Source organism: Botryllus schlosseri, chromosome 12 (genome assembly GCF_051294905.1).
Source record: "Botryllus schlosseri isolate E-star chromosome 12, Bs_hap1, whole genome shotgun sequence".
NCBI lineage: Eukaryota > Metazoa > Chordata > Ascidiacea > Stolidobranchia > Styelidae > Botryllus > Botryllus schlosseri.
The window spans coordinates 25,273,375-25,295,815 of NC_137247.1; the positions used below are offsets into that span (position 1 = coordinate 25,273,375).

The 22,441-nt window shown below is 43.9% G+C and overlaps 1 long non-coding RNA gene across 1 annotated transcript; it reads right to left on the reverse strand.

Moving 5' to 3' along the window:
- Positions 1 to 4,884: 4,884 nt before the first annotated feature.
- On the reverse strand, positions 4,885 to 6,410 carry LOC145452626 (uncharacterized). The gene is made up of 2 exons (XR_013919452.1): positions 6,072 to 6,410; positions 4,885 to 5,077 (listed from the first exon to the last, which is right to left on the reverse strand). It is a non-coding gene; the product is annotated as an uncharacterized LOC145452626 (long non-coding RNA).
- Between the last annotated feature and the right edge of the window lie 16,031 nt (positions 6,411 to 22,441).

Genomic DNA, 22,441 nt, shown 5'->3' on the forward strand with positions numbered 1-22,441 from the left:
TGGGCTGATTTCGTGAATATGCGTGTGCCGCTGTCAGCGGGGTTAGGGCTGCAACAATGGGGAAGTGTGTGTTGGTCAGGCGAACGTTGCGTGATGCCGTCATCGTGTGGATAAATCGTCATTGCGTGATCCGTAACTACTGCCGCGTCACATGCCAGTCGATTCCGTCACAGCCGGATCTTCCTTCGAGTCGAGTGCCCCGAGCTGACTACGCCACGACGACTCGTTCGTTCAGCAGAACGTTCACTAGAAAGATCGCTTTGCAAGTGTTTGCAGCGAGAGACCTCTCATCTCACGTCGTCCTTACAGCATCATGTTGTATGCGAAGCACAGAACTTGATGCGGCGAGAGACTTGTCATCACACGTTGGTATCATCCACGCATACCGCTGTGAGGCACCATTACGCAACGATCACAACGCGAACGACGACAGTGTCCTCAGTGGCCCTATCGGACGACGCGACTCGGCGTTCCTCGGATCGTATCGTGTCCTTAATACGAGAGTAAAAAAGCCGTTTGACCTCTCGTCAATCCACGCTGCATATTACCACACAAGGCACATTTCACCGATCGATTCCCAGCCCGTGCGGGGGTCATCCATTACTATCACATACCGGGAGCGTTATCTGAATCCGAATGAATCATAAATTTACACTCACTGACGCACACACCTTCATTATGAGTCGGGGGAAAACATGATATTCAATTTAACTCGATTGCGCAGCCAGACTGCTTACTTGTTCGATTTTTATTCCGCGCGCGTTACTGTCGTTCAACACAGAATTGTTGACCGCCCGACAAATTTATTGAACTACTGGGGAAAGTGGCGCCGTTACGCCGCACACGGAGTGTTAGTTGGTTGTGAAACAAACTACTCAACTAACTGCCTAGGCGCAAAGGGGCCGCTGTACCAACGCCCCAACAATTTCTGTTGGTTACGGTTGCTAGATGAGCAAAACCAAGTCGTCAGCATTTTTTCCCTTTCCTTTGTAGCATTTTTTGGATTAGTCGCGGGAGGGGGCGTTGTTCCATCAGCTACTTACTGCTCCATGTTTAATGCTCGGAAGCGGGTTGTACATGCCCTCAACGCGTGTTACAATGCAGCACGCGTCGGGGTGGAGGTTACTGGATTTATGTTTCTTTCGCCACGTTCCGATTGCTGGGGGGGGGGGGGGCGTTGTCATCTCTCTTCTTTGACATCATCATGACAAAGAGCTTACGGAGGAGATCGATGCGCTGTGGCAAAAGCGATAAAGAAAGAATTTTTTTTTCCCGCTCACTCTCTCTGTTCTCTCTCGGCCCAACGCACGATTCCGGCTACGCCGTGACGAAACGTATAAAAAACGGCGTTACGGAGGCCATTCATTCAGCTTCTAAATCAAGCAACGAAGAGAACAAGCAAAATGCGTCTGTTGATCATCCTCGCTATCGTCAGTGCCGCCTCGGCCTACAGCCTGTATTGTCCAGGAAGTGAGTACGGACAGATGACGACGACGACAAGTCGTCGCGCCCTGTTAGTGCGAGATTCTAATTTTTACCGGTAACTATTTGCAGTTAACCGCAGCCGTTATGGTTGTCAAGTCGCCTGCGCCATCGCAAGACCAACTAGCTACAGCCCCTGCGGATACAGACCAGCCCCAGTCTACTCTTGTGCCAATTCCAACAGCTACGGTTGCGAATACATTCCCGGAAAGTACAGATGCATCAACGTGAGACGTCCATGCGTTCGTGCACCATGCACTCCTAAACGTCACTCCTACAGGACCGGAGGATCTCGTAAGTACCTCAAGATCGGTGTTCACGGTGTTCCGGTGCCTTTCGGTATCATACACCGGACCATGTATGATTTCCGTGCTGTCGTCATTCATCGCGTGCTTTTTGAGCTTGCGCAAGATGCAGCTTATGCGAACCGGGTGGCGACTAGAGTCTAGATAAGCCTACACCACTTGCGTAGAATTTACTGTAGTCGACCTCGGTCGTTCTCGAACTCGCGATCCATTCATCGGTCATGCCACGTTGGAACGTTCAACGCTGCCCTACTCGCCACCTATGCTTCTAATTGAGTGATTTTATTCAGGTTGCACCAGGGCCGCTCTCTGCAACTACCAACGCCACAGCTTCAGCACCCGTTGCTAGTCGACCTTCAAGAATGAAGACTTCGAAATCGCTTATCGCGAATTGAGGTCCTAATAAACAAACTCAGCCACGTTAAAACGTACTTTTGTCGATCGATTCCGAAGGGTCGTTGTTTCAGCTGTATTGTGTAATCAGCACACAGCGAGTCTTAGTTATTTCGGAACAGACACATGCATATCGGAATGTTAGAATCCGCAGCTTCGCAAATGATCATTGCGAAATTTCCGTACAGGTACGCAATTGAGCTCGCCACGCGTAAACATGTTCAACTCGTCTAGGTGATTCACGGGAAAATGCACCCGGAGAAATACAGGACTTTCCAGACGATTGAATATTCGAAAAAATACAGTTCCTTTTTGCGCACTTTCCGACAGAGTACATTTCAAATAGTTCCGACCGACTTTTTTGCTCGATTTATACCACGCCGTGCGTATAAAGTCGTCGGTTAGCGTGCAAAGGTAGAAAATGTACGTGATTTATCAGTGCTGAGATGAGATGACTCGAGTCAGTCTGCAAAAATGACTTGACTTAAATGGACGTTCCAGAAATACGGATGACTCGTGACTCGAAGCGAAGGTTTCGAGTCCGATGTCTCAAGTCAGTGACTAATCGGAGTCGATGTCTCAAGTCAGTGACTAATCGTAGTCGACTATATCGCCGTACTCGAAAATGTGGCCACGGGCACAGATTGTAAATGTTGTCGACAAGGTAGTGTGGCATGCTGGGGAAACCAGCATAGTTGTTCAACGATTGTGAAGTCTTATTTTTACCGAACCGCCAATTTTCTGTCACAAACCAATCGGTCGCAATCTAATGGATTATTAGAGTTTTCGTTGTCATCAATGTATCTAGAGCAAGGGTATCATCAACCACGCCGCGGCATGCGGCCCGCGACATCATTTTGGATTTTCAAGTATTCAACAATTTATTCAACTGCCACTTATGTTTTTTAGATTTCAGAACGTAAAGTTCACTCTAAAACTACTCCAAAACCTGAAAACTCCTCGGACTTGACTTTCACATCACTTTAAAAAGCTACCATGCGGTGGACGATCAGTTATTATGTCACACCTCTTGTTCATGCTTATAAAACATGACCCGTTGATGATTTGTGACTGAAAATTGCGATTTGGACTTTTGCGAGACCGCTCGTAAAATTACTCGAATTCGGACTGACTGGGAGATAAAATTAAAATGACTCGAGTTGAGTCATGTGAAACGTTAAAATCGGAGAAGGACTTGCGACTCGGAACAGTGACTATTACGACAGTGACGAGCAGTGACTATTACGGTACGACCACAGACGCAACAAACTATTAAACTGTCCTGGGCAATAATATAATATCAAAATGTCGTAGCTTGCGTTGCGAAGCGTATATAGAAATCTAATAAGGTCAGTAGGGATCTCATTGGCATTCAGTTGCCCTCGTGATATATAGTTAGGTCCGTCTCTTTATCCGTGTTATGCCGGTGGCGAGTAAGGTAGAGGGATACACTCCCCAGCTGTAACACCGATGGTGTCTTCGGCGATTGGACATTTCTATTCTAGGGGTTCTTAAAACCATGGTTCTTTTGACCTTTCGGGGTACGAAGCACCACACTAGCGGGTACGAGATGCATTGTTTAACTAGGCCTATATGCTGTCTATAGCTTAAAACTAATTTGCAAACCGAAAAAGTGGGATATTTTCTGGGCCTGTTTATTCTAGAATGTAAAATATTGTTCGCGCTAAGCGCGATTTCATGTGCATATCGGCTTTTAGATTTTGATATTCGTTGGAAATGGACAGGGGTATGATGAATCTTAATTGAAGCACAAGGGGTACGACCGTTAAAAAGGTTAAGAAACACTGCTATTACTATGGCACACTAATTATTTTATTGGATTTCTGATCCAATATTCGAAGACAAATCTAAAGCTGGTAACGCTGGCTTGGTAAATTTTAATTTATTCTACCTATAATTGTGGCACGTCAAATGTCCGCTAGCGGCAATATTATAACGCGACAGCTTTGGCTATGTCATAATGATGCGTTTGTCATCTCGCATGGTGTCTATAACTCGGTATTCGGACAAAATATGCCCAGCACAAGGTATTCGGACAAAATATGCCCAGCACAAAACCATTTTTATTTCAATACGTAAAACTGGTATTTTTTCGTGCCAAGCGTGAATAGTAAGTACAATAGTAAAATATATTTTCACGATGACTGTGGAATGCCAGTCTGCAAGGTAGCGCCAAATAAGGTCTACTTGGAAGTTATACATTGAATACCCCGGCTCCGGCCCGCGCCGTCATCAAAAACTAGGAAATTGGCCTGTCAGCACATTTGAGTTTGAGACCCCTGACCTACACTGTTAAAAATATTCTATGCCAAATTACTGGTCTGGTCCTGGCAGCAGTTTTACGACTCTGAGACCAGTAAATTTGAAAAATATGTTCCCGTAAATATTATTGACCGTAATTTATTTTTACAAAGACTGACTGTTAAAATTTTTACGGAAAATTCCCGTTACCTGATGTAACGGAAAACGGCTGTAATACCAAGTTACTGGTCTAGTCCAGTGCAGCAGTTTTACGCTGATGAGACCAGTAAATTCGAAATAACTCTCCCCGTAATTTGATTTTACATATGCTGACCGTAGGTAATTTTACGGAAAATTTCCGTAACCTAAGGTAACAGAAATCTGCTGTAATATCATTATACTCGTCTGGTCCCTTGCAGCAGTTTTACGTTCCTGAGACCAGTAAATTTGAATCAGGTTTATTTGGTGCGGGAACACGTAAAAAAAAAGTAAGTGTGGATAATGACGAAAATCCAGTCTTTCTTGTGGAGATCATCGGTCAGCAACTGCCTGAATGAAGAGGGCTTCATCAAAACTTCAGCAGCAGTTGAAGGACTGTACTTTGGGCCATGCTCTTTTGTAGGTTCTTCTATAATCTGAACAAAGATTATGCTGTCATCAACACCGTTACTATTTGGAAACTTTGAGACGCTATAGTATGACATACTGCGACTTTTCATAGTCTTGTCAATTTCTCAAATAATGATGGCCTAGGATAGCGATGTCGAACATAATGCCGGCAGGCCGCAGGCGGCCTGCGAAGCAATTCTGAGTAGTTTGAAAAACCCCTGTATTACCCAGCACATTTTCTAACAAATGTTGAGATATTATTGTAAGAAATGCTTCCCGCAAGGCCACAAATGTCAAGATCATAGACCGTGATATAATTATCCGACAGTGGTGTTATGGTTTTACTCTAGTCATCATCAGGAACAAGTTGGTGATACTGACATCCAATTCCAAAAACTCCAGAAAGTGCACACTGAGTTCATATTTTTATGAAGAAATGAGCCAAATAGTAGTTATTCGTGAAGTGAAAAAAAAACTGTTATATGCAGGTCGCATGGAAAATATAATAGTTATTAAAAATACAATTCAAATATATTTGGTCGCACTGCTGTATCACTTCTACTCTAAGGCCCCAGACAGACAGAGAAACCCGAATGACGATTAATAATGAGCCACATTCTAACGTCTGCGTTTACAATTAAATCACTTGTGTTCCTCAAAGCGCATACGATGAGTTAACGGCAGATTACGATTAAAACAAAGGGAGCATACAAATATGTCAGCTTATTCCGTGGTTAGAGTCAGTGTTTAAGCGGTTGAATTCAAACGATCAATCTTTGAATTTTTGCCAAACTTCCGTTGTTTGCGAGTAAAGGTGCTGCTAGAATATATCCATATGATATGATCGTGAATGTTATGTAATATACCAAAATGTATACAGGATTGATAATAAACTATTTAAGCCAAAAGTAAGGTCGGGCTGATTTGACTGATCCGGCCCGCGAGCGGTTTGAAAGTTTGAATCTGGCCAGCGACGCAAGTTGAGTTTGATACGGATACCCTTGGCCTAGGACTTCGTACCTGAATCATCTTTTCCAGCGTGATTGCAAACTTTTCTGGCAATACTCCTTTGCATCGCACGTCCAATGTATTTCGCACGGCATCGTGCTAGAAGCGAGAGGCGAAATAATCCCTTTCTATCACATAAGCATTCGACGTCATGATTCATAATGCCATAACGCTTCCATTTTCGTGTAGTTCAATGTCAGAAAATGTAATACATTCTTATAAGCCATAGCTTCTGTTCACCATTAAACTGTAACGAAAATACATACGTCTTCAGAAACAGGACTGAGAATAACTTGCCAGATTTGAGCTCGGATACTGCTATACCTACAATATCTGCTATCAACACCTGCAATATTCTAGAGCTAGAGTTAAGCTGTGGCTTCGAAACCCTCAATATCTTACAGCAACACATCTTGTTATTATCCAATACGAAAACATCGCGTCGATATAATATCTATCTCGGAACATTCAGCCGCACGTGCTCAGGCTCAGATATGTCTGACGTCTGACGCCACTATGTCTGGAAAATGTATGACGTCACAATGTACTGTTCGCTCGAGCAGCTACGAATTCATGATCAAACAATTCACAAGGCCATTCGCAGGAAAAAGGTAAAGGACGTCTACTACTCTCGTCTCAATGGCAAAGGAGCATGGCGGCTAAACACCAGTTCCAGTGTTTCGATATATAGTTTGCATCATATATGAGCAGTGTTGCCAATTTAGCGATTTTCGCGCTAGATCTAGCGATTTTTCATCCGGTTTAGCGCTAAAAAATATGGATCTAGCGCCTAGCGATAAATCTAGCGATTTTTGAAAAAGTATTTAGCGATTATTTAGCGCTTTTTTACCGCAAATAACCACTAAAGATCAGTTCTGGCTGGCGACTGCATTGGCTATACCGGTCACCAGAGTGCGGAATCCGATGATATATAATTATAGATTACTACCTACCGACAGATAGTAGTAGATACGCAACTCCTGGCGGTTACGCATGGGCAAACAGTGTCTCTTCTTGCTGAGTAATCTAAAAGTAGCATAGTTGGCAGTGCTACATCTGGCGACCTGAACGCTGAAATTTAATATAATTGGCCAATGGCCATGATCGAAAGATAGTGTCGCAGTGATTTCGAAAATACAAAATAAAATCTCGTCCGGACAATGGAACCATGCGCCCCGCAACAGCCCTCAAAGTATGAAAACCGGCATTATTGCTCCAACAATGGCACCGCCGCAACACAATGAACATAACAATGACCAATATTAATTACATTTCATACACCGGGTTGGTCCTCAGATTATTTTCTTAAGGTCTCTACTTATAGTGGCAAACAAACCCGTTTCAATGTCGTGTTGTGTCGGGTCAAGTCGCATGTCGTGTACAGTACACGTGTGTCAAGTCGCATGTCGTGTTCAAGTAGGCCAACTCCAACACAGTTTAGAGAAGAAGTCAAGCGCATAACCACGGTACATCACATCGGTATTCACGGACGCATCGAGTAAGGCACGCTGATATAGTGAGCGGTTATGCTTGCAAACCTGGTCAGTGTTCACGTATAGCGATCGTTGCGCAAAGCGATCTACTTTATCGAAATGCACTGCCGTTTTATCCCGCTTAGATATGACTATTACGTATTATGAACTAGAAATATGATAAGTGACTTTGACCCAAGACGAGTAAAATATAGCTGAGAAGAATATATCGATATAATCGTTCAATTTAACACCTTTAGCACCTTTTGCAGATTTAGCGCTATTTTTTAGCGCTTTTTTCTCAATATTTAGCGCCATCTAGCGATTTTTGACACCAGTTTTAGCGATTTTCTTCCATCCGGAGTTGGCAACACTGTATATGAGTTAAGGAGTCTACAATGGTGGCAGAACTGGTCCAACAGATAATTACACAAAAGATCATACCTGCAGTAAAACTACATAACATACCAAATTCGCTTGCCATGCTACTATTGCTAGACCTTAATGTCTCAAAGGATACTATTTATGAAGCGATATAAACGATGGTATCTGCAATGCCCAAATGTTCGGATACCATTCACCGATTAGCAATCAGCACGGCCATCGATGTCGTAATTTGGTTGATGATTGAAACATGATGTAATTACGAAAATCACATATATATATGTACATAAGACCGTAAGCGTGTAAAATGATCGAACTGTGAGTTCAATAGCAATGTTGCAAATAATGATTATCCAGTAAATCGCTTTTACGAATGCCAAAGTAAATCCGGAATACTTATTATCCAGTTAATTGCTTTTACAAATCCAAAAGTAAATCTGAAATACTGGTTATCCCGTAAATTGCTTCTACGAATTTAATCTGTAATTTTTTTACCCTCTAAAAACAAGTAAATTTACTTTTGACGTGCCCGTATATTAATTTAACGGGCATTTACCGTTAATATAACTGACGGGACAAATTTACCGGTATAATTTGGGTAAATCTACGAATATTTCTAAGAGTGTAGAGCAATTAATTTTGCGTTCCATAGACAACCTATGTACGATTAGAACAGAACCGGTATGTTGGTACATATTTAGATAAGTCGTCCACAATTGTTGCGGACTTAAATTGTATCTTTTGGGTGTGTCAGTCGGTAAGGTTTCGCATCATTTCAATTTGTTTGACCTGTCTAAGGTTTCGTACTCTAATATCCATGTCGGTCGGTAATTATTATAGATTGTGGTAATTGACTTGTGGATAGTGACAACGTGGTTCATAACTCTTTCGATTCACAATAAATAGCAACTAAATCTGCACTTCGATCATTTTAAGAAAGCATTGTCTTGAATAATCGGTGTAATGGTTGATTTAAAACCTTTTTATCATCCATCGTATTTTGAAATTCAACTTGAATTTAAATTGACTTGACTCAAATCGGGAAAAATGTGCAATGACTCTATATGACCTGTGACTTGAAGGCAGTGTCTTGTTCCCAGCTCTGGTCGACACACGACCATTCCTACGCAGCGATGATGGAATCGCGCTGATTTGTGGCGCGTTGTCTTCGGGTGTTGACGATTCCAAGGCCTTGTTTTCCTTGCGAGCGTGTGTTATCGCCCGTTTCGGGATACTGTTTCGTTAATCGTCCGATGAGGAGCTCTCGAATGCCGGATAATATCTGTATCCATGGTAAAGGAACGCGTCCCGCGGCGTGACGTGGCTTCATCTGTTGCATCACCCGCCTAAGATTGCGTAAAGCCGACTCATTCTGATACTGTCACAATTCATTCAACATTCTGCTCAATCGCCGTGCGAAATTCTATCTTACCGGGTTTAATGTGGCGGGCACTCGCCAACCGTAAATACTATATTTCATCATGAGAGCAAGTCATATGCGTAAACACGACGCTGTGGCCAGTGGGGCCGCCACTGGAACGGTGTCGTCTGGAAGCTTGCAGCGTAGCACCGGAAAGCTGCGGTCTGCACTATTCTATCGACACGCATAAAATATCTGTATAACAGCACCTTTTATTCTGTTGACTTGAAAGGCGTTTAACGTACATGTTATTTTGACCGTCATTCGAATGGTGTAGTCTGCAACCCTGCAGCGTAGCACGGGAAAGCTGCAATCAGCGCTATTCTATCGACACGCATAAAATACCTGTTTAACAGCACCTTTTATTCTGTTGGCACATGTTATTTTGACCGTCATTCGAGCATGTGATGCGATAATCGGGCGAGACGCAGCCACCACGCGGCGTCAGAGAGGGACTGACATTTTGTGACACCGATGAGAATGGCGATATCGCTACGTAGACCGGAGAAGACGGGTCATAGTTGTTGTTTGTGTATTCATGGTGTCGACTTATGTGTTGGTCCTTTTACACCAGGCCGATAACACTCATTATAATTCCTGGACTACCGACTTGTAGCACGGACGTCTTTCATCCTCGCCGTGAGTAGGACACCTCCGGCGCGGCGAGAGGCGGACCGTAGAAAAAAATTGAACCGATTTGCTTTTCTGGCCCAACCGAACAGGCTACTTTTATGCGGACGAGATGAGCTAATTTGGTGAATATGCGTGTACCGCTATCAGAGGTGTCAGTGCCGCAACAATGGGAAAGTATGTAGGTCAGGCGTACGTTGTGTGATGCCGTCTTCGCGTGGATAAATCGTCATTGCGTGATTCGTAACTACTGCCGTGTCGAATGCCTGTCGATTCCGTCACAACCGGATCTTCCCGACACTCATTATGACTCCTGGTCTACCGACTTGTAGCACGGAGGTCTTTCATTCTAGCCTAATAAACAAACTCAGCCACGTTTAAACGTACTTTTGACGATCGATTCCGAAGGGGCGTTGATTCAGCTGTATTGTAACCGGCATACAGTCTTAGCTATTTCAGAATACACACAAGCGTATAGAAATGTTACAAGCCGCAGCTTCGCTTATCATTGCGCAATTTCCGGACAGGTCCGTAATCGAGCTCGCCACGCGTAAACTTGTTCAACTCGTCTAGGCGATTCACGGAATATGTGCTCGGAGAATTACAGGACTTTAAAGATGATCGTAATCAAAGCCACTGTTGAATAGTCGAAAAAATACAGTTCCTCTTTGTGCACTTTGCGACAGAGTACATTCCAAATTATTCCGACCTACTTTTTCCTCGGTCGCAGGTTCGTTCGCGCACAAAGCTAGAAAATGTACGTGATGTATCAGTGTTGAGATGACTCGAGTCAGTCTGCGAAAATGAATTGATTTAAATCGACGTTCCAGAAATGCGGATTGACTCGTGATTCGAAGCGAATGTTTCGAGTCCCATGTCAAGTCATTGACTAATCGGTGTCGACTATATCGCTGCACCCGAAAATGTAACCACGGACACAGATTGTAAATGTTATCGACACGGTGGTGTAACAGCATAGTTGTGAAGTCGTATTTTTACCGAGCCGCCAATTTTATGTCACGAACCAATCGGCCGCAATCTAAGGGATTAATATAGTTTTTGTTGTCGTAGACTAGCAGAAATCTATCTAGACTCTGGAGCAATTAATTTTCCGTTCCATAGACCAGTGGTTATCAACCTTTTTGTCTTTGCGGACCCCTTTTGAACCGCCACGAACCCCCTCAAATTTTCGTGAAAATTAGCTCAATTATCGTGCAACCGTCATCTGTCTCGTGCAAATATTGATTGTACGCTAGTGATAAACAGTCACAAAATGACTTTTCTTGAAAATAACATCACACTTTATGTAGAAATTTGATAGACTTTTATTATTTGGAAACTAATTTTGCAGCTGTATTTATTATCTTGAAAATCCTCGTCTTCGATCGGATATGAACGATTGCCGAGAATCGACTTCCACAAAGATATATTGGTGGCGAATGTAATATTAACGCGTAAAGCTTCCGACAACAGCTTTTGGTGTGTGTTTTTATTGAACATATCACGTCCAGTCTAGTCATTTCTATCTAGCATCTCATCTTGAAGTTATTTAATATTGTATCACAGGAGAAAATGGATTTCGTGGGAGGTATCAATTCCTTCATTGGGACAAATCAGGAATTTCTCTATTTCAAACGACTGTTTACTAATTCGCTGAGACTGACAACTCAAAATCCAAAATGTGGTCCAACATTTCATTTTTCCACAAACCCCATACAACAAAACATCTTTCAACAGCAATATGTTTGCATCGGCAAGCTATTGGTAATTTGACAATTAAAATAAGTTTGCACAGTCGGATATTTCAGCACGGATATTTCATCTCAGAGGACCATTTTTATCATGGGAGTCCTAAAGTTTTAGCAATTATGAAGCGAAACTGTCTCATGCTTTTCCAAATTGAAAAAAATTAAAATTAGGTAATCAATCACTTTACAAATTTAAAGGTTTCGTGGATCCCCTGAAAATGATTCGCGAACCCCCAGTTGAGAACCACTGCCATAGGCTGAACCTATGAACGATTAGAATAGAACCGGTATGGTATGTTGTTACATATCTGGATTACTCGTCCACAATTGTTGCGGGCTTAAATTGTATCTTTTTTAGGGAGGGTGTCGTCGATTACGTTTCGCATCATTTTAATTTGGTTGACCTGTATAAGTTTTCGTATTCTTATATCCATGTTTGCCGATAATTATTATAGTTGATGGTAATAGACTTGTGGAAAGTAACAGCTCGGTTTATAACTCTCTCGATTCACAATTAATAGCAACGTAATCTGCCCTTCGATCATTTTAAGAAAGCAATGTCTTGAATAATCGGTGTAATCGTTGATTTCAAAATTTTTATCATCCATCGTACTTGGAAAATCCAACTTTAATTTAGATTGACTTGACTCGACTCGGGTAAAAATGTGCAATGACTCGATATGACCCGTGACTTGAATGTAGTGTTTTGTCTTGTTCCCAGCACTGGTCGACACACGGCCATTCCAGCGCAGCGATGGAATCGTGCTAATTTGTGGCGCATTATCTTTCGACTTTAACGATTCCGATGCCTTGTTTTCCTTGCGAGCGTGTGTTATCGCCCGTTTCGGCATGCTGTTTCGTTAATCGTCCGATGAGGAGCTCTCGAATGCAGGATATTATCTGTATTCGTGGTAACGGAACGCGTCGCGTGGTGTGACGTAGCCTACATCTGTTACATCACCCGTCGAGGACTGCGTAAATCCGATTCGTGCAGACACGGGGTCACAATTGATACCGCATTCTGCCAAATCGACGTGCGAAACTCCATCCTGCCTGGTTCAACGTGGCCGGCATTCACCAACCGTAAATCCTATATTTCATCGCGAGAGCAACTCATGGGCGCAAAGACGACGCTGCTTCCGGTGGTGTCGTGAGCAACTTTGTAGCACGGGACATCTGCGGGCAACAATGATTCCCCGACACGCGTAAAGTATGTGCTCGACAGCACCTTTTATTCCGTTGGCTCGAAATGCGTTTAGCGCGCATGTTATTTCGACCGAAATTCGCGCAAGTGATGCGATAATCGGGTGAGACGCAGCCACCATGTGGCGGCAGAGAGGAACTGACATTACATGGCTCCGGTGCGAATGACGATATCGCTGCGTACACCGGAGAAGACGGACACCATAGTTGTCGTTTTAGTATTCGTGGTGACGACTAATGTGATCCTTTTACACCGGGCTGATGACACTCATTATGACTCCTGGTCTACCGACTTGTAGCACGGAGGTCTTTCATTCTAGCCGTTATTAGGACACTGCCAACGCGGATCGCGTGGCTCGGATGAACCTAGATAAACGGTGGGAAAGGCGGACTGTAAGAAGCAATTGAACCGGTTTGCTTTTCTGGCTTAGCCGAAAAGGCTACTTTTACGCGGACAAGATGGGCTGATTTCGTGAATATGCGTGTGCCGCTGTCAGCGGGGTTAGGGCTGCAACAATGGGAAAGTGTGTGTTGGTCAGGCGAACGTTGCGTGATGCCGTCATCGTGTGGATAAATCGTCATTGCGTGATCCGTAACTACTGCCGCGTCACATGCCAGTCGATTCCGTCACAGCCGGATCTTCCTTCGAGTCGAGTGCCCCGAGCTGACTACGCCACGACGACTCGTTCGTTTAGCAGAACGTTCACTAGAAAGATCGCTTTGCAAGTGTTTGCAGCGAGAGACCTCTCATCTCACGTCGTCCTTACAGCATCATGTTGTATGCGAAGCACAGAACTTGATGCGGCGAGAGACTTGTCATCACACGTTGGTATCATCCACGCATACCGCTGTGAGGCACCATTACGCAACGATCACAACGCGAACGACGACAGTGTCCTCAGTGGCCCTATCGGACGACGCGACTCGGCGTTCCTCGGATCGTATCGTGTCCTTAACACGAGAGTAAAAAAGCCGTTTGACCTCTCGTCAATCCACGCTGCATATTACCACACAAGGCACATTTCACCGATCGATTCCCAGCCCGTGCGGGGGTCATCCATTACTATCACATACCGGGAGCGTTATCTGAATCCGAATGAATCATAAATTTACACTCACTGACGCACACACCTTCATTATGAGTCGGGGGAAAACATGATATTCAATTTAACTCGATTGCGCAGCCAGACTGCTTACTTGTTCGATTTTTATTCCGCGCGCGTTACTGTCGTTCAACACAGAATTGTTGACCGCCCGACAAATTTATTGAACTACTGGGGAAAGTGGCGCCGTTACGCCGCACACGGAGTGTTAGTTGGTTGTGAAACAAACTACTCAACTAACTGCCTAGGCGCAAAGGGGCCGCTGTACCAACGCCCCAACAATTTCTGTTGGTTACGGTTGCTAGATGAGCAAAACCAAGTCGTCAGCATTTTTTCCCTTTCCTTTGTAGCATTTCTTGGATTAGTCGCGGGAGGGGGCGTTGTTCCATCAGCTACTTACTGCTCCATGTTTAATGCTCGGAAGCGGGTTGTACATGCCCTCAACGCGTGTTACAATGCAGCACGCGTCGGGGTGGAGGTTACTGGATTTATGTTTCTTTCGCCACGTTCCGATTGCTGGGGGGGGGGGGGGGGGGCGTTGTCATCTCTCTTCTTTGACATCATCATGACAAAGAGCTTACGGAGGAGATCGATGCGCTGTGGCAAAAGCGATAAAGAAAGAATTTTTTTTTCCCGCTCACTCTCTCTGTTCTCTCTCGGCCCAACGCACGATTCCGGCTACGCCGTGACGAAACGTATAAAAAACGGCGTTACGGAGGCCATTCATTCAGCTTCTAAATCAAGCAACGAAGAGAACAAGCAAAATGCGTCTGTTGATCATCCTCGCTATCGTCAGTGCCGCCTCGGCCTACAGCCTGTATTGTCCAGGAAGTGAGTACGGACAGATGACGACGACGACAAGTCGTCGCGCCCTGTTAGTGCGAGATTCTAATTTTTACCGGTAACTATTTGCAGTTAACCGCAGCCGTTATGGTTGTCAAGTCGCCTGCGCCATCGCAAGACCAACTAGCTACAGCCCCTGCGGATACAGACCAGCCCCAGTCTACTCTTGTGCCAATTCCAACAGCTACGGTTGCGAATACATTCCCGGAAAGTACAGATGCATCAACGTGAGACGTCCATGCGTTCGTGCACCATGCACTCCTAAACGTCACTCCTACAGGACCGGAGGATCTCGTAAGTACCTCAAGATCGGTGTTCACGGTGTTCCGGTGCCTTTCGGTATCATACACCGGACCATGTATGATTTCCGTGCTGTCGTCATTCATCGCGTGCTTTTTGAGCTTGCGCAAGATGCAGCTTATGCGAACCGGGTGGCGACTAGAGTCTAGATAAGCCTACACCACTTGCGTAGAATTTACTGTAGTCGACCTCGGTCGTTCTCGAACTCGCGATCCATTCATCGGTCATGCCACGTTGGAACGTTCAACGCTGCCCTACTCGCCACCTATGCTTCTAATTGAGTGATTTTATTCAGGTTGCACCAGGGCCGCTCTCTGCAACTACCAACGCCACAGCTTCAGCACCCGTTGCTAGTCGACCTTCAAGAATGAAGACTTCGAAATCGCTTATCGCGAATTGAGGTCCTAATAAACAAACTCAGCCACGTTAAAACGTACTTTTGTCGATCGATTCCGAAGGGTCGTTGTTTCAGCTGTATTGTGTAATCAGCACACAGCGAGTCTTAGTTATTTCGGAACAGACACATGCATATCGGAATGTTAGAATCCGCAGCTTCGCAAATGATCATTGCGAAATTTCCGTACAGGTACGCAATTGAGCTCGCCACGCGTAAACATGTTCAACTCGTCTAGGTGATTCACGGGAAAATGCACCCGGAGAAATACAGGACTTTCCAGACGATTGAATATTCGAAAAAATACAGTTCCTTTTTGCGCACTTTCCGACAGAGTACATTTCAAATAGTTCCGACCGACTTTTTTGCTCGATTTATACCACGCCGTGCGTATAAAGTCGTCGGTTAGCGTGCAAAGGTAGAAAATGTACGTGATTTATCAGTGCTGAGATGAGATGACTCGAGTCAGTCTGCAAAAATGACTTGACTTAAATGGACGTTCCAGAAATACGGATGACTCGTGACTCGAAGCGAAGGTTTCGAGTCCGATGTCTCAAGTCAGTGACTAATCGGAGTCGATGTCTCAAGTCAGTGACTAATCGTAGTCGACTATATCGCCGTACTCGAAAATGTGGCCACGGGCACAGATTGTAAATGTTGTCGACAAGGTAGTGTGGCATGCTGGGGAAACCAGCATAGTTGTTCAACGATTGTGAAGTCTTATTTTTACCGAACCGCCAATTTTCTGTCACAAACCAATCGGTCGCAATCTAATGGATTATTAGAGTTTTCGTTGTCATCAATGTATCTAGAGCAAGGGTATCATCAACCACGCCGCGGCATGCGGCCCGCGACATCATTTTGGATTTTCAAGTATTCAACAATTTATTCAACTGCCACTTATGTTTTTTAGATTTCAGAACGTAAAGTTCACTCTAAAACTACTCCAAAACCTGAAAACTCCTCGGACTTGACTTTCACATCACTTTAAAAAGCTACCATGCGGTGGACGATCAGTTATTATGTCACACCTCTTGTTCATGCTTATAAAACATGACCCGTTGATGATTTGTGACTGAAAATTGCGATTTGGACTTTTGCGAGACCGCTCGTAAAATTACTCGAATTCGGACTGACTGGGAGATAAAATTAAAATGACTCGAGTTGAGTCATGTGAAACGTTAAAATCGGAGAAGGACTTGCGACTCGGAACAGTGACTATTACGACAGTGACGAGCAGTGACTATTACGGTACGACCACAGACGCAACAAACTATTAAACTGTCCTGGGCAATAATATAATATCAAAATGTCGTAGCTTGCGTTGCGAAGCGTATATAGAAATCTAATAAGGTCAGTAGGGATCTCATTGGCATTCAGTTGCCCTCGTGATATATAGTTAGGTCCGTCTCTTTATCCGTGTTATGCCGGTGGCGAGTAAGGAAGAGGGATACACTCCCCAGCTGTAACACCGATGGTGTCTTCGGCGATTGGACATTTCTATTCTAGGGGTTCTTAAAACCATGGTTCTTTTGACCTTTCGGGGTACGAAGCACCACACTAGCGGGTACGAGATGCATTGTTTAACTAGGCCTATATGCTGTCTATAGCTTAAAACTAATTTGCAAACCGAAAAAGTGGGATATTTTCTGGGCCTGTTTATTCTAGAATGTAAAATATTGTTCGCGCTAAGCGCGATTTCATGTGCATATCGGCTTTTAGATTTTGATATTCGTTGGAAATGGACAGGGGTATGATGAATCTTAATGGAAGCACAAGGGGTACGACCGTTAAAAAGGTTAAGAAACACTGCTATTACTATGGCACACTAATTATTTTATTGGATTTCTGATCCAATATTCGAAGACAAATCTAAAGCTGGTAACGCTGGCTTGGTAAATTTTAATTTATTCTACCTATAATTGTGGCACGTCAAATGTCCGCTAGCGGCAATATTATAACGCGACAGCTTTGGCTATGTCATAATGATGCGTTTGTCCTCTCGCATGGTGTCTATAACTCGGTATTCGGACAAAATATGCCCAGCACAAAACCATTTTTATTTCAATACGTAAAACTGGTATTTTTTCGTGCCAAGCGTGAATAGTAAGTACAATAGTAAAATATATTTTCACGATGACTGTGGAATGCCAGTCTGCAAGGTAGCGCCAAATAAGGTCTACTTGGAAGTTATACATTGAATACCCCGGCTCCGGCCCGCGCCGTCATCAAAAACTAGGAAATTGGCCTGTCAGCACATTTGAGTTTGAGACCCCTGACCTAGAGCAATTAATTTTGCGTTCCATAGACAACCTATGTACGATTAGAACAGAACCGGTATGTTGGTACATATTTAGATAAGTCGTCCACAATTGTTGCGGACTTAAATTGTATCTTTTGGGTGTGTCAGTCGGTAAGGTTTCGCATCATTTCAATTTGTTTGACCTGTCTAAGGTTTCGTACTCTAATATCCATGTCGGTCGGTAATTATTATAGATTGTGGTAATTGACTTGTGGATAGTGACAACGTGGTTCATAACTCTTTCGATTCACAATAAATAGCAACTAAATCTGCACTTCGATCATTTTAAGAAAGCATTGTCTTGAATAATCGGTGTAATGGGTGATTTAAAACCTTTTTATCATCCATCGTATTTTGAAATTCAACTTGAATTTAAATTGACTTGACTCAAATCGGGAAAAATGTGCAATGACTCTATATGACCTGTGACTTGAAGGCAGTGTCTTGTTCCCAGCTCTGGTCGACACACGACCATTCCTACGCAGCGATGATGGAATCGCGCTGATTTGTGGCGCGTTGTCTTCGGGTGTTGACGATTCCAAGGCCTTGTTTTCCTTGCGAGCGTGTGTTATCGCCCGTTTCGGGATACTGTTTCGTTAATCGTCCGATGAGGAGCTCTCGAATGCCGGATAATATCTGTATCCATGGTAAAGGAACGCGTCCCGCGGCGTGACGTGGCTTCATCTGTTGCATCACCCGCCTAAGATTGCGTAAAGCCGATTCATTCTGATACTGTCACAATTCATTCAACATTCTGCTCAATCGCCGTGCGAAATTCTATCTTACCGGGTTTAATGTGGCGGGCACTCGCCAACCGTAAATACTATATTTCATCATGAGAGCAAGTCATACGCGTAAACACGACGCTGTGGCCAGTGGGGCCGCCACTGGAACGGTGTCGTCTGGAAGCTTGCAGCGTAGCACCGGAAAGCTGCGGTCTGCACTATTCTATCGACACGCATAAAATATCTGTATAACAGCACCTTTTATTCTGTTGACTTGAAAGGCGTTTAACGTACATGTTATTTTGACCGTCATTCGAATGGTGTAGTCTGCAACCCTGCAGCGTAGCACGGGAAAGCTGCAATCAGCGCTATTCTATCGACACGCATAAAATACCTGTTTAACAGCACCTTTTATTCTGTTGGCACATGTTATTTTGACCGTCATTCGAGCATGTGATGCGATAATCGGGCGAGACGCAGCCACCACGCGGCGTCAGAGAGGGACTGACATTTTGTGACACCGATGAGAATGGCGATATCGCTACGTAGACCGGAGAAGACGGGTCATAGTTGTTGTTTGTGTATTCATGGTGTCGACTTATGTGTTGGTCCTTTTACACCAGGCCGATAACACTCATTATAATTCCTGGACTACCGACTTGTAGCACGGACGTCTTTCATCCTCGCCGTGAGTAGGACACCTCCGGCGCGGCGAGAGGCGGACCGTAGAAAAAAATTGAACCGATTTGCTTTTCTGGCCCAACCGAACAGGCTACTTTTATGCGGACGAGATGAGCTAATTTGGTGAATATGCGTGTACCGCTATCAGAGGTGTCAGTGCCGCAACAATGGGAAAGTATATAGGTCAGGCGTACGTTGTGTGATGCCGTCTTCGCGTGGATAAATCGTCATTGCGTGATTCGTAACTACTGCCGTGTCGAATGCCTGTCGATTCCGTCACAACCGGATCTTCCCGACACTCATTATGACTCCTGGTCTACCGACTTGTAGCACGGAGGTCTTTCATTCTAGCCTAATAAACAAACTCAGCCACGTTTAAACGTACTTTTGACGATCGATTCCGAAGGGGCGTTGATTCAGCTGTATTGTAACCGGCATACAGTCTTAGCTATTTCAGAATACACACAAGCGTATAGAAATGTTACAAGCCGCAGCTTCGCTTATCATTGCGCAATTTCCGGACAGGTCCGTAATCGAGCTCGCCACGCGTAAACTTGTTCAACTCGTCTAGGCGATTCACGGAATATGTGCTCGGAGAATTACAGGACTTTAAAGATGATCGTAATCAAAGCCACTGTTGAATAGTCGAAAAAATACAGTTCCTCTTTGTGCACTTTGCGACAGAGTACATTCCAAATTATTCCGACCTACTTTTTCCTCGGTCGCAGGTTCGTTCGCGCACAAAGCTAGAAAATGTACGTGATGTATCAGTGTTGAGATGACTCGAGTCAGTCTGCGAAAATGAATTGATTTAAATCGACGTTCCAGAAATGCGGATTGACTCGTGATTCGAAGCGAATGTTTCGAGTCCCATGTCAAGTCATTGACTAATCGGTGTCGACTATATCGCTGCACCCGAAAATGTAACCACGGACACAGATTGTAAATGTTATCGACACGGTGGTGTAACAGCATAGTTGTGAAGTCGTATTTTTACCGAGCCGCCAATTTTATGTCACGAACCAATCGGCCGCAATCTAAGGGATTAATATAGTTTTTGTTGTCGTAGACTAGCAGAAATCTATCTAGACTCTGGAGCAATTAATTTTCCGTTCCATAGACCAGTGGTTATCAACCTTTTTGTCTTTGCGGACCCCTTTTGAACCGCCACGAACCCCCTCAAATTTTCGTGAAAATTAGCTCAATTATCGTGCAACCGTCATCTGTCTCGTGCAAATATTGATTGTACGCTAGTGATAAACAGTCACAAAATGACTTTTCTTGAAAATAACATCACACTTTATGTAGAAATTTGATAGACTTTTATTATTTGGAAACTAATTTTGCAGCTGTATTTATTATCTTGAAAATCCTCGTCTTCGATCGGATATGAACGATTGCCGAGAATCGACTTCCACAAAGATATATTGGTGGCGAATGTAATATTAACGCGTAAAGCTTCCGACAACAGCTTTTGGTGTGTGTTTTTATTGAACATATCACGTCCAGTCTAGTCATTTCTATCTAGCATCTCATCTTGAAGTTATTTAATATTGTATCACAGGAGAAAATGGATTTCGTGGGAGGTATCAATTCCTTCATTGGGACAAATCAGGAATTTCTCTATTTCAAACGACTGTTTACTAATTCGTTGAGACTGACAACTCAAAATCCAAAATGTGGTCCAACATTTCATTTTTCCACAAACCCCATACAACAAAACATCTTTCAACAGCAATATGTTTGCATCGGCAAGCTATTGGTAATTTGACAATTAAAATAAGTTTGCACAGTCGGATATTTCAGCACGGATATTTCATCTCAGAGGACCATTTTTATCATGGGAGTCCTAAAGTTTTAGCAATTATGAAGCGAAACTGTCTCATGCTTTTCCAAATTGAAAAAAATTAAAATTAGGTAATCAATCACTTAACAAATTTAAAGGTTTCGTGGATCCCCTGAAAATGATTCGCGAACCCCCAGTTGAGAACCACTGCCATAGGCTGAACCTATGAACGATTAGAATAGAACCGGTATGGTATGTTGTTACATATCTGGATTACTCGTCCACAATTGTTGCGGGCTTAAATTGTATCTTTTTTAGGGAGGGTGTCGTCGATTACGTTTCGCATCATTTTAATTTGGTTGACCTGTATAAGTTTTCGTATTCTTATATCCATGTTTGCCGATAATTATTATAGTTGATGGTAATAGACTTGTGGAAAGTAACAGCTCGGTTTATAACTCTCTCGATTCACAATTAATAGCAACGTAATCTGCCCTTCGATCATTTTAAGAAAGCAATGTCTTGAATAATCGGTGTAATCGTTGATTTCAAAATTTTTATCATCCATCGTACTTGGAAAATCCAACTTTAATTTAGATTGACTTGACTCGACTCGGGTAAAAATGTGCAATGACTCGATATGACCCGTGACTTGAATGTAGTGTTTTGTCTTGTTCCCAGCACTGGTCGACACACGGCCATTCCAGCGCAGCGATGGAATCGTGCTAATTTGTGGCGCATTATCTTTCGACTTTGACGATTCCGATGCCTTGTTTTCCTTGCGAGCGTGTGTTATCGCCCGTTTCGGCATGCTGTTTCGTTAATCGTCCGATGAGGAGCTCTCGAATGCAGGATATTATCTGTATTCGTGGTAACGGAACGCGTCGCGTGGTGTGACGTAGCCTACATCTGTTACATCACCCGTCGAGGACTGCGTAAATCCGATTCGTGCAGACACGGGGTCACAATTGATACCGCATTCTGCCAAATCGACGTGCGAAACTCCATCCTGCCTGGTTCAACGTGGCCGGCATTCACCAACCGTAAATCCTATATTTCATCGCGAGAGCAACTCATGGGCGCAAAGACGACGCTGCTTCCGGTGGTGTCGTGAGCAACTTTGTAGCACGGGACATCTGCGGGCAACAATGATTCCCCGACACGCGTAAAGTATGTGCTCGACAGCACCTTTTATTCCGTTGGCTCGAAATGCGTTTAGCGCGCATGTTATTTCGACCGAAATTCGCGCAAGTGATGCGATAATCGGGTGAGACGCAGCCACCATGTGGCGGCAGAGAGGAACTGACATTACATGGCTCCGGTGCGAATGACGATATCGCTGCGTACACCGGAGAAGACGGACACCATAGTTGTCGTTTTAGTATTCGTGG